The sequence below is a fragment of the Taeniopygia guttata genome, chromosome 3 (assembly GCF_048771995.1).
Source record: "Taeniopygia guttata chromosome 3, bTaeGut7.mat, whole genome shotgun sequence".
NCBI lineage: Eukaryota > Metazoa > Chordata > Aves > Passeriformes > Estrildidae > Taeniopygia > Taeniopygia guttata.
This window is the reverse complement of record NC_133027.1, coordinates 63,835,864-63,847,138: the sequence shown is the minus strand read 5'-3', so window position 1 is coordinate 63,847,138 and position 11,275 is coordinate 63,835,864.

The window sequence follows — 11,275 nt, the reverse complement described above, 5'->3', positions numbered from 1 at the left end:
GAGGAATCCTCCCCCTGAGGTGGAAAAAGTCATAGAGATGTGATGAACTGATCACAGCACCCATTTCCTGTCCCCCTGCGCTGTTGTGGGGGAGGAGAGAGAGAAAATGGGGAGTAGAGTTAAGCCCAGGAAGAAGGGAGGAGTGAGGAGAAGGTATTTTAAGATTTAAGTTAAGATCTAAGATTCATTTTCATTATCCTACTCTAATTCAGTTGAAACTGAGCCTTTCATTGGATTTTCTCTTCCCTGCCCAGCTGAGAACAGGAGTGAGAAAATGGCTTTGGTGGGCAAACTGATATCCAGCCAGGGTTAACCTGGCACAGTTAAACAAGGTATTTTCATCTGTAAGTGTGAGATGGAAAAAAAAATACTTTTTAAAAAAAATATTGTAGTTATATATTATAAAAATAAATCAGTCACATAGGAAATATATTATTAATCTTGTTTAGCAACTGCTAATTTGAGTTTAAGAAACTGTGGTCAAAATTACTCTTTCCTTAGACAAAATAATAAAAATGTACAAATTTTTATGTGGTTGTCCACAAGCACATACCATCTGCAAATTTACCCTTTTCTGCTGGGTCTAATTCATGAGCTCTGGAAAACATCCCCACACTAAGAGCACTCTAAAATACCAGTGATGTGAAGGCAACATGCCAGCCCAGTATTAATCCTCACCTTCATGCCCAAAATTGCCTAATGCAGAACATGGTCTTATGTTCAGAGTATCCTTACACAAGTTTTAAAACATTTCAGGCACTAAATCTTTGAAATTTTTATATCAAAATATGAATTATTAAGTCTGCTCTGTGTCATATTCCCCAAGACATAAAGTAGGCAAAATAAGAGCTGGTTTTGTGTTTATGGAAAAAAAATTGAATTAAGTGACTTCAAATATTTTTATTATCTTGTTTGACAATATTCTGCTTGGATTCTTTATCAGTCTGGTATTCTGGACTGTCTGAGGATCTGGATGACACATATATGAGGCTGCAAAACCTGTGTTTCCTTTTCTCTAGCTGAGAAAAATAGGGCAGATTACTCATCCTTTCTGCCTGCAGCTAAACCTGAATTTAAGGAATTTTGCCACTTGAATATGCTTTAGGCTTTGCTGGTTTGTCTCCTTAGTCATCCAATCTCTGCCACCTGTGTACTTTTACTGCTGTTTTATAATGAATATAAATTCAAATTCTACAGATTTCACTAGTACTCTGTTCAGCTTCAGCAAGGCTGGATGAAATATAACAACTAAATTCTTCTTTCCCCAAATTATCAAGACCTTGTATTTATTTTTTTTAATGTTAAACAAATTTGAAATTTACTAAGTTTTCAATACCCTCCCCCAACCCCCACAGTATATTTAATCCCACATGTAGAACTCATCTCAGATTTTAATTCTGATGATCTTTTTAAGTTTATCTGGATCTAACATAAACTATAAAAGCTAAAGAGTGGAAAGATGTCACCTGCATTTACATTTCTGTAGCACATACTCTATTTGAACTAGTGACCGAAGGCTTTCTTTACTGTTGATTGAAAAAAGTAAGAATCTGTATTCCTCTCAATGTCAGGGTTAAAGTAAGATGAACTGTGCTACTGTTTTCATTCTTGAATGCTGCAAATCAATCCCTCTTTTCCTGAAGACCTTATTTAGTGGTCCTGTGTTCTCACATGTGATCTTCGCAAGTGATCAAACAGTTAGTAAAAAAAAAAAGTCTGGATGCTGTATAAAAAGATGCATGTTTGTATGCTGGACAAAAGTATAAAGAGGTGATGCACTGATTAACAAAATCAGGGCAAGTCTGTAACCTATTATTTCTACTTGATGGGAAAAAATGATAGTATTTTCTCTTTGTGAATAAACAAAGTGGACAACTAAGCCTTCAGTAAAACTTTCCTAATTTCTGTCACATATGGTCCTGAGACAGAATCACAAAATATTTAAGGTTGGAAGGGACCTTGGAGATCATCTAGCCCAATACCCTGCCTTGGCAGTCACCTGGAGAAGGTATTTCCCAGGTGGGGTTTGAATGTCTTCAGAGAGAGAGACACCATGACCTTCCTGGGCAGCGTCTTCAGTGCTCTGCTGTCCTAAATGTAAAGAAGTTCTTCCTTATGTAGAGGTAGAACTTCTTGTGATTTAATTTATGGCTATTCTCCTCATCCTGTTACTGGGCATCACTGGAAAATATCTGGCACCACCTCCTCGACAGCAACCTTTGAGACATTTATATGTATTGATGAGATCTCTCTCAGCTTTCTCTTCTTCAGACCAAACAGGTCCAGCTCCCACAGTCTCTCATCATAAGAGAAATGCTGCAAATACCTAATCATCTTTGTGATCCTAAACTCAATCCTCTCCAGTAACTCCTGGAATATATTTTAGGTGCAGGAATTAATAGAAGGTTGAAGTGAGCAAATTTATTATTTTTGGAGAAAAAAAGAACAGCAAACAGTTTTTTCTATGTAACCTAGTTTCCAATTTTCTCTGAAGGATGCTGGGTACCCAAATAAAGATAGGATTTAGGCTATGGAAATTATATTTTACTCTGTTTTGAGTGGAACCAAAGAAAGATCTGCTGCTCATTTTTTCTTTCTGAAATCACTGTACTGCAGAACCCTAGAGTCTTTATGTTCCAGGAGGAATAAATGGATGACATCAGGAATGCTGCTGTACATCTCTACTCACCACCTTGCTTTGTGTGTGGTGAGAGACCAACTTCTTGTAGCCATACCTAGTGCATCCCAAAGTACTGAAAGATTTGGGAATGTGTAACAATCCCTACAATATTCAACACAGTTTCTGAGAGCTGTTGAATTATGTTGTTATATAAAGCTTACTAGAATCTTGTAGAAGTTTTTCCTGCTGGTGACTCAGCCCTCCCCAAACTTGTACTCTGAAAAGTGGTTCAAGGGAAACCATCTCTGCTCTATCCCATGAGCCTGGCAGATGAAGACTTGAGAATGCAGCATGGGTTTCTCAGCAAACTCCAAAGAGCTTGAAGTGACTTAGAAAACACAGGATCCACTTAAGGAGCTCTACAAACATGGTTCCTAAGAGGATTACTTTAGTTACAGAGCTTAAGTAAGTCTGGTTAACTAGATGAGTGCACCAAACTCACAGATGTTGCTCCAGCAAAGTTTACCTTACCCGATAATCAAGAAGCACAAAGTTTAAATAAAAGACTGGTAGAAGAAACATCTCAAGATTGTAAGACAGGCCTCTGTGGTACATAATTTATGGTGCATGCACAAGCAAAATGTTGCAGTTGGAAATCTGCACAGGAAAGTAGCACCCTCTTTGGGATTTACCATAGCAGTTATTCTCAATTCCTCACTTAAATAGTTTGAAAGTTTGATTTGCCTAAAAGTGGCTTAACTACTTTGACAATTTGTATTGTTAGTGCCATAGCAAAGATTCCTGAAATACTTTTTCCTTTTTATTTCCACACTACATGCATAGCTCAATAGAGGGGATCACAGGAAAATCCTGTTTGACTACAACCAGGGCAAAACTTCTGTAGTTTCTCAGCTGTTGTGTATCAACATAGTTTTACTGATATAATGGAATAATGTTTATGAACCTCCTCCTGAGGATTTGTCTGACCACTAGTTTATAATCAATGAACTGTTGTCCAGGAAGACAGATAAACTGTTCAGGAGACTAATAAGGATATTGCTTTAAATAGTACCTCCTTCTGCCATGACAAAATGTAATTGGACAGTAGGAGAGAGCTGTTGAGCTTGGCTGAGGTTCTCATCAGAAAACTTTCCATTTCCTTACTCTCCAAATAAAAAAGCAAGGCGAGAATAGGCTGAGACACTTCCCTATTTCTGTTGCAAGTTCTAACAAAGCTAACAAAGCACCTGGGATCAGCACAGAAGAGGCAGCAGTTGTTCCGTTCATGTTTTGTTGTTAAAAACCAGGTTCTGGTCTGTTCCTTTATCACTAGCGGTCATTAAAAAGGTGTGGGATATAGCACTTTGCTCCATGTCAGTATCCCTTACTTTTAACCTCTGCCATTTTAACCCAGGATGTGGAACAGCAATCAAAGTTGGAGCAATTTTTTTCAACTTGTTTTCAGCATTTTAAGTTGCTGCTTCAGTTTATGTTATACCTGGAGAAAGGTTTGTGTGCTTGAAAGTCTGCCTGTTTGGCTTACATAGTTAAAAACCAACCAAACAAAAACAACAAAAACAAACCGAAAAACCAAACCAAACTACCTCTCCCACAGTAATAGATGCTGAAATCTGACCTACTGTATATCACAGGTCACTGAATTCCCCCAGATACCCTGTAGCTGAGCCTAATAACTCATGTTTCAACTGAAGCACACCATGTTGAGCAAAAGCATAACTTCCTGAAAGGCATCCAGTGTTGTTCTTGAGACTGTAAGAGCTCAAGAATGTTGGACTCCATGATCTTAGAGGTATTTTCCTGCCCAAATGGTCTATGATCCTGTGATTCCTCTGTAGATTGTTCCAGTGATTTACTTCCTTATCACTAGGAAATGGTATGCTTTACATCCTGCTTAATTTTCTTGACTTCAGTTTTCAGCTGCTGTTTTTTGTTACACCTCTGTTAGAATAGAGAGCCCTTGTATTTTCTCCCCGTGAAGGCACTTACATGCTGTAATCAAGTCACCTCACAGTCCTTTTTGATAAACTACACAGATTGAACTCTCTAAGTCACTTATGGCGAGGGTTGAGAGTGCTTCTGCTAGCTCAAGTATACAAGCCTCATCTGGTCAAAAATTAGTAATTAAAGTCATTAGAAATGGACAATTCTTTTTGAGTGACTGAGCCTTACAAACAACATTTGGCTGATGGGTTCTATAATGCCGACTGAAATACCTGTAAGACAGTTATCCATAATTATGCATACAGTCATAAAGACAGTGGATGCCACTTCATTTTAAAGTGGTCTCAGTAAGGAAAGGGTATTCAGTAAAAGAAATGAGAATTAGAAACTCTACAGTATAATTATTCCCTTCTTTATATTTAAATACTTGTTTCTACCTTCCACTTCATTTTTTTAATGCTGCTTTCTGATAAGACAAAACTGATGACATAATTACTAGGTAGAAATTGTAGGTATTGAATATGTTCTTGAAATCACCTCCTCTCAGTTTCCTTGCAAGCCAGAAAAATTGTGAGTATATTTATAATTGAAAGGTTTTTCAGCTTTTCGTGATTCTGCATAACTACATAAAAGTTTGGTGGCAAAACATACAAAACCATATTTACACAGGAACAAATATGCTTGTTTCACTGTTTCATTAGCAATGTGCTGTGTTTGATTTTCTCTACTGTAATTAGCAAACTACCCTGAGGGTATCCTTTATCATGAGCAAATCCTAGAGGAATTTGGTTTTATTTGTGGTCTGAAATCAAGACTTAATTATTCATTTCCTAAGTTTTGGTTTTGTGACTACCTTAAAAGAGAAACGAATCTGTGTATGGTCAATCCAGCAAAGTCTTTTTGATAAATGCCTTGTGGAAACAGAATTAATTCTGAAACTGTGTGTTGCTCAGTTCTTTTCTCTGTGTTGAGTATATGCATGCAGAGTCTGTGATATGAGAACAATCTTTCAGATCAGGCTTTATTTATTCTCTTGTTTGAATCAGTTGGGTTCACAGAAGCAAAACATGTAGTGTTATCAGAATCCTATCTGGAAGATTTGTCTTTTCACTATAGTCCTCTGCAGTCACCTGTCAGCACTGACCCCTCCATTGTCATCATTGTCGAACCTAATAGCACCTGAAGCAGGGCAAGAAGTGGGCAGAACAAAGTCTGCATGAAATGGCTTCACCTTCACTTTTAGCAATGTCAGTTCCTCACCACACAGTATTTCAGGCTTATCTTTTGACAAGGTTGCCTATAATTTTGGAAATATATTCAAAGCAAAAACTTCAGAACAAGTGAACTTCTTCACTACAGAACAAGATCTTCCCACATCTTTATTCTACCTGCACATGTGACAATGGCATGGAACAAAATCCCAGGCATGATTAGAGTAACAAACTCCAGTAGTGATGCCTGTTTGCTTTTTGGCTGACTGCCTTTTGAAGGACTAGTAAGAGGGTGGAAACACTTTCTAGTTTGTTGTTAAGATCAAATTCAAGCCAGAATTAGAATCAATAATGAGCTTTAGATTGTGGTGACAAATGATAAGTAATTAATTTTTATTCTCATACGAAGTGCTTGCAGAGGATGCAAATATCATCCTGTTTTTATCATGTGCATTAAATAAATTAGATGGAAAACTGCTTTCAGCTGATGGGCCCCTGTGGTTAAATAGAAAACTTTTATTCTACCTATTTTATTCTGTTTTTCCATGTATGCAACTATAACAATGTGACCACATCATGACTAAATTGTTTCTGTTTTTCATTTCAGTCTGCAGAGAACTATGTGAGCAGAGTGCACACTAAATATATAAATGCCACACACAAGTAAAAAAGAAATGCAATATATTGCCATTAAAAGAGATTTCCATAACAAGTTGAAATATCATTATTCTTTTGTAACTGGTTCTACAGTTTCTCAGCATTTGGGAATACTTTAGTTGATGCTATGATAATTTCTATTTTAAGGAAATGTCGTGTCTTTTATAAAGCATGACACTCTTTGTTTCCATTCTTTGTTACAGTCTTTTGAATCTCCTCAGTGTTTCTCTAATAGTGTGAGAAATACTTTCAGGGCCAAATAATTCAGTGAGAGACTAAAATATATTTTATTTCCTCCTTAAAAAATCTATTTAATATGCTTTCTTGATGTTTTGAGAGTTCTTCCTTTGTCTGTTGGTATTCTGCATGCAGTTTGGAGTATGTGAAGGGTCCTTATGCCTTCAAATCACTATTGAAAATGATAATGCTGCTTTGTTCTTAAACTAGGCTTGAGCATATGCACACATGTACTAAGAATCTGAGACATGACATACAAGTTTAATTTTTCCTTAAAATATTCCTGAAAGTCATGAAAACAAGGAAGTGTACCTGGCCAGAAAGAAAAAAAAAAAGAAGATGAAGAAATAATTGTGAGAATTTTTAAAATTTTGTTCTAGAAATTCTGATGCTGAATTTATCGATAGAGTAGAACAATGTTTTACTTGCATACTTGGAAAGGGGTGAGGGAGCAGGTTAACAGAACGAATTGGGAGGATCATGTATGTCTGCTTTCATGTTTGTTTGGAGGGTACTAGTCCAAAATAAAATAGTGCTTGATCTGGAAAAGTGCTTTTCTCAGGCACACAGATAACTAGTTTCTGACATGAATGATTTAGCAGGACACAGTGCAGTGGTGAGAGGCCCCCCAGAGGAAGAAAAAAATTTAAATTTTCCTTCAGTTTTAGGGTGGGAAGAAAGATGAAGCTGAGATTAAGCCAGTAGAGGCGTCTAGTGAGAAACAGGAAAGGATGAGAAGCCAAAGGCTGTGAGCAGCAGTGGAAGGAAAAGCCTGGAAGTAATGCAGCAGAAAACAAGTGTTAAGTAGACACACATGCTGTGCCAGGGACAGGTGGAGACTGAGCAAAATCCTCAGACTTTAATACAAGTGGAACTGTCAGCCAACAACCTGATGTCTTTTCATGCACAGTGACAAGGGATCTACAGTATATAATTACTCTCCAGAGGAGTCTGGGCCAAAAAGAGTTAACAGTGCCAAGGCAGAGAAGTCCAGGTGACAATTCCCAGAAGACAGATGTTGAAAGCCAGTTTTGCTTATCTATTCCTGCATCTGCTGTCAGTTGTCTACAGGATTTGTAGCTTCTCTCACATGTCAACCTCTGTTAAAGCCCTACCTTGTTTAATATCTGAGTTAATAAGTTCTGCTTCCCCCACCTTGCCTGGAAGCTGTGTACAACTCATCAACGGGTTTTGTAGGTTGCCAATGAGAATTTAAGAATCTTCAAGTTTTATCCCTGTAGTACCACTGAGGCAAAGATGTTTCATTCACTTTCAAACTTGATTCAGGTTATAAAGAAGTTTATGATCTTACCTACTGTTCTCCAAGGCTAACCACTGGATAGCTCACAGACAGAAACTCCACACACTGCAGCGCAGAGCTTTTACAAACTGATGCCAGCCAGGTCTCTATCTTCTGCTTACTTGTCTAGTGTGTGCTTTTTCCATCTTCTAACCATCTTTGTTTCTTGTCAGGCACATGGTTGAGGCTGCAGAGAGTGGGTTGTGTCTTATTCACTGGTGAACAGATTCAGGAGAACGAGTTGGAATGGTGAAATTGAAACTGGTGGTAAAAGGAGTTTCTGCAGGTGCTTGAAAAGCGGTTCCCCCGAGGATGACTGGTGGGTATGGGAAGGGAAGCAAGCTGCCCTCTATTGGCCAGAGGGCAAAAATTGGCCTTTTTCCTTTTTGTAGACTAGCAATTAAGTGATTATGACCTTTTTTTGTGAGAAAAAAATCAGGTGTGTGTCTTTTTAGAGGTTGATGCACTGAGAACTGGTATGAAATTTGACAAAAGATAAACAAACATGAAAATTACACTTTCACACTGTTTAAAACATTTCTGATTTTTCAGCCTTGTTGCAAAAGCAGTAAAGAAACACAAAAAATTTGAATTTTCATTTAGGAGGATTTTCTGTTGTATCACTTTTGTATTAATTGTATCAGTGTAAATAGGAATCCAGGAACATTAACAAAATGTAGAGAGTGTGTAGAGACTGTGCTGGGACAGTAAATGTATACAAGCGCATGATCTTTGCTGGTAGAGATTATGTACAACATAAGAATAAACTGGAGCACAAAAGAAATCTGGAGACATCAGTAACTGGGACCTTCTCATCTTCTGAACTTTGTTTCTGTAGTTTGCCATACTTGTTGCTTCAAATTGCCTCCTTGTTAGCAGAACCTACTGCTAATTCTAGAATTCAGGTGACAGCATTAGGTGACATTCTCACTAAATACTGCAGCAGCTAGCACCTCTGGAAGCACTGTGTGAAATCTTCACATTTATTGATCTGTATAGAGGAAACTACAATTTACAGGAGTTTACAGAGCCTTGCTAAGCAAGCAGAAGTGTTTGTGTACATGAGGAGTTCCAAGTCCAGTAAGTATTACTGTTTGACTCAGCTTTATGCTCCTATAGTATACTATTTTTCTTCCATGCAATATACTGATGGAAAATTTAGGCACTACAGTGAGTAAATAAATGAATAACATTATCACGTCCAAAGACAATAAACTTACATTATCCCATTATGCCTCATGTTTCTCTCATGATTTCAGGTAATCTTTAACAGTGACAAATTTCTGTTTGCATATATTTCTCTCTGTACCTACCTATGCTCCTTTTCTGGATGACAGGAAATAACCAAATATTGTGGATTGGCCAAGAGGGTTTTGGAATTTAGACTATGTCTTTTCTACCTTAAGAAATGTCTTTAGCACTCTGTAGAGGTGAAACATGTTCTCTGCATAATCCAAGATTAAGGACAGATTCCTGAACAAAGGAGAAATGCTTGAGCTGTTTTGTTTTTTCTTGATATCTATACTTGCCTGCCACTAACTGTTCTGGATACTTCTTTGGCTGCTAAATGTCTGTGCATTTTGTGTGTTTATATTTAGTATAAAGGTGGAAGTTCTCTTTCTCCTAATATTTCCTTGCAAACTTATATTGCCCAGTCAAGTGTGATGAAGGTGCTGGGAAAGATGCAGAAGAATTACATTCAGGGGCAAGCTTAGGGTTTATTGGCAGATGCTGTGTTTCAAGTGCATGACATGCAGTCCTTGCTAAAATGTTGTAGTCTTGTGCAAGTATTGCACTGCTGGAAGTAGTTGTTGCTATAGAAGCACTGGAGCTGCTGATGGCGCTGGCAGCAGGAACTGCAGCAACAACAGGGGGTTACCTTATGGGCCTGGGGATGAGAGTTTGCATTTTATATCCCATTGCTTCTCTTTCCATTGGGAAAAAAATGTGGGAAGGGAAGGGAAGGGAAGGGAAGGGAAGGGAAGGGAAGGGAAGGGAAGGGAAGGGAAGGGAAGGGAAGGGAAGGGAAGGGAAGGGAAGGGAAGGGAAGGGAAGGGAAGGGAAGGGAAGGGAAGGGAAGGGAAGGGAAGGGAAGGGAAGGGAAGGGAAGGGAAGGGAAGGGAAGGGAAGGGAAGGGAAGGGAAGGGAAGGGAAGGGAAGGGAAGAAGCCAGTTGGATTTGCACATTTGTTTTTAACTCATCTCAGGTGGATCAAATTAGATGAATTAGTGAAATGAGGATAGGGAACTGTTCAGAAAGGTTTGGGTATACTCAGAACTGTTTACAAATAGCTGCCGAATGATAAGGGAAAAAAGATCAAACAGTCCCAATGGGAGTTGTAAATGGCAGTAACTGTGGTGTGCTGGAAGGAAAAGGGAAGAAAGAAGCCTCAACAACACTGAGAACTGGCTTCAGTCATAAAGGACAAGAACCTGCATAGAAAACTCTCTAGTTTGTAGCCCTATGTCATGACTGCCTCAAAAATTATGTCTTTTATGTGGGTAATAATCACCATACAACAACTTTAAACACTGCCCTTCAACAGAGGAGTATTTGCACATCAGCAAGGAGGGATGGGAACAATATTCTACAGGACCTGATGGGATCTTGTGTCCACTTCCAAGTCCAAGAAGTTGTCCTAGGGAGACACTCTCTGCTTTCCCACAACATGTGAAGCAGGAATTTGCTCTCCTTTGCCCCAGTTTTGTTATATTTACTTCTTGACTGTCACTCCTCTTCTGCACTGCTGCATCCTGCCAACAGCCTCTCCACTCCACCTCCCTGGTTCATCTCTTCAGGGTAAAGCTTCTGCCTAGCCTGCTGGGCTAAGAAGGATTCCTGTGTGGCAATGATCACTCTCTTTTCTCTCCATAGGATATGAGAAAAGAGGTCAGTGAAAAGGACTCCCTTATATCCTGTTATTCAGATATGAGCACTTTTCCCTCCTCTCCTGCACAACTGAGGATGAGCCCCAGCTGAGAGTAGTCTGTGTACACGCCCAGTTTTAGGGCACTGAACACAGCAGGAGAAAGCAATGAGCATTTAGCAGGGTTGCTGAGGAATTCACACTTCCACAGATTAGAGTCTGTTCCTGATTTCTGACTTAACAGTAATGTTTGAGAAGATCTCAAATGCTGTGCATTTGCTCTTCATTAGTTGCAAAGAGTGAAGCATTAGTGTCAGTCAGAATTTCATGCTTTTAAAATTTATTTTATAATATTTTAATAACTATAATGTGAGAATGGAGATACAGTGAATACTGGGTTTGAATAAAAGCCCATCCAGAAC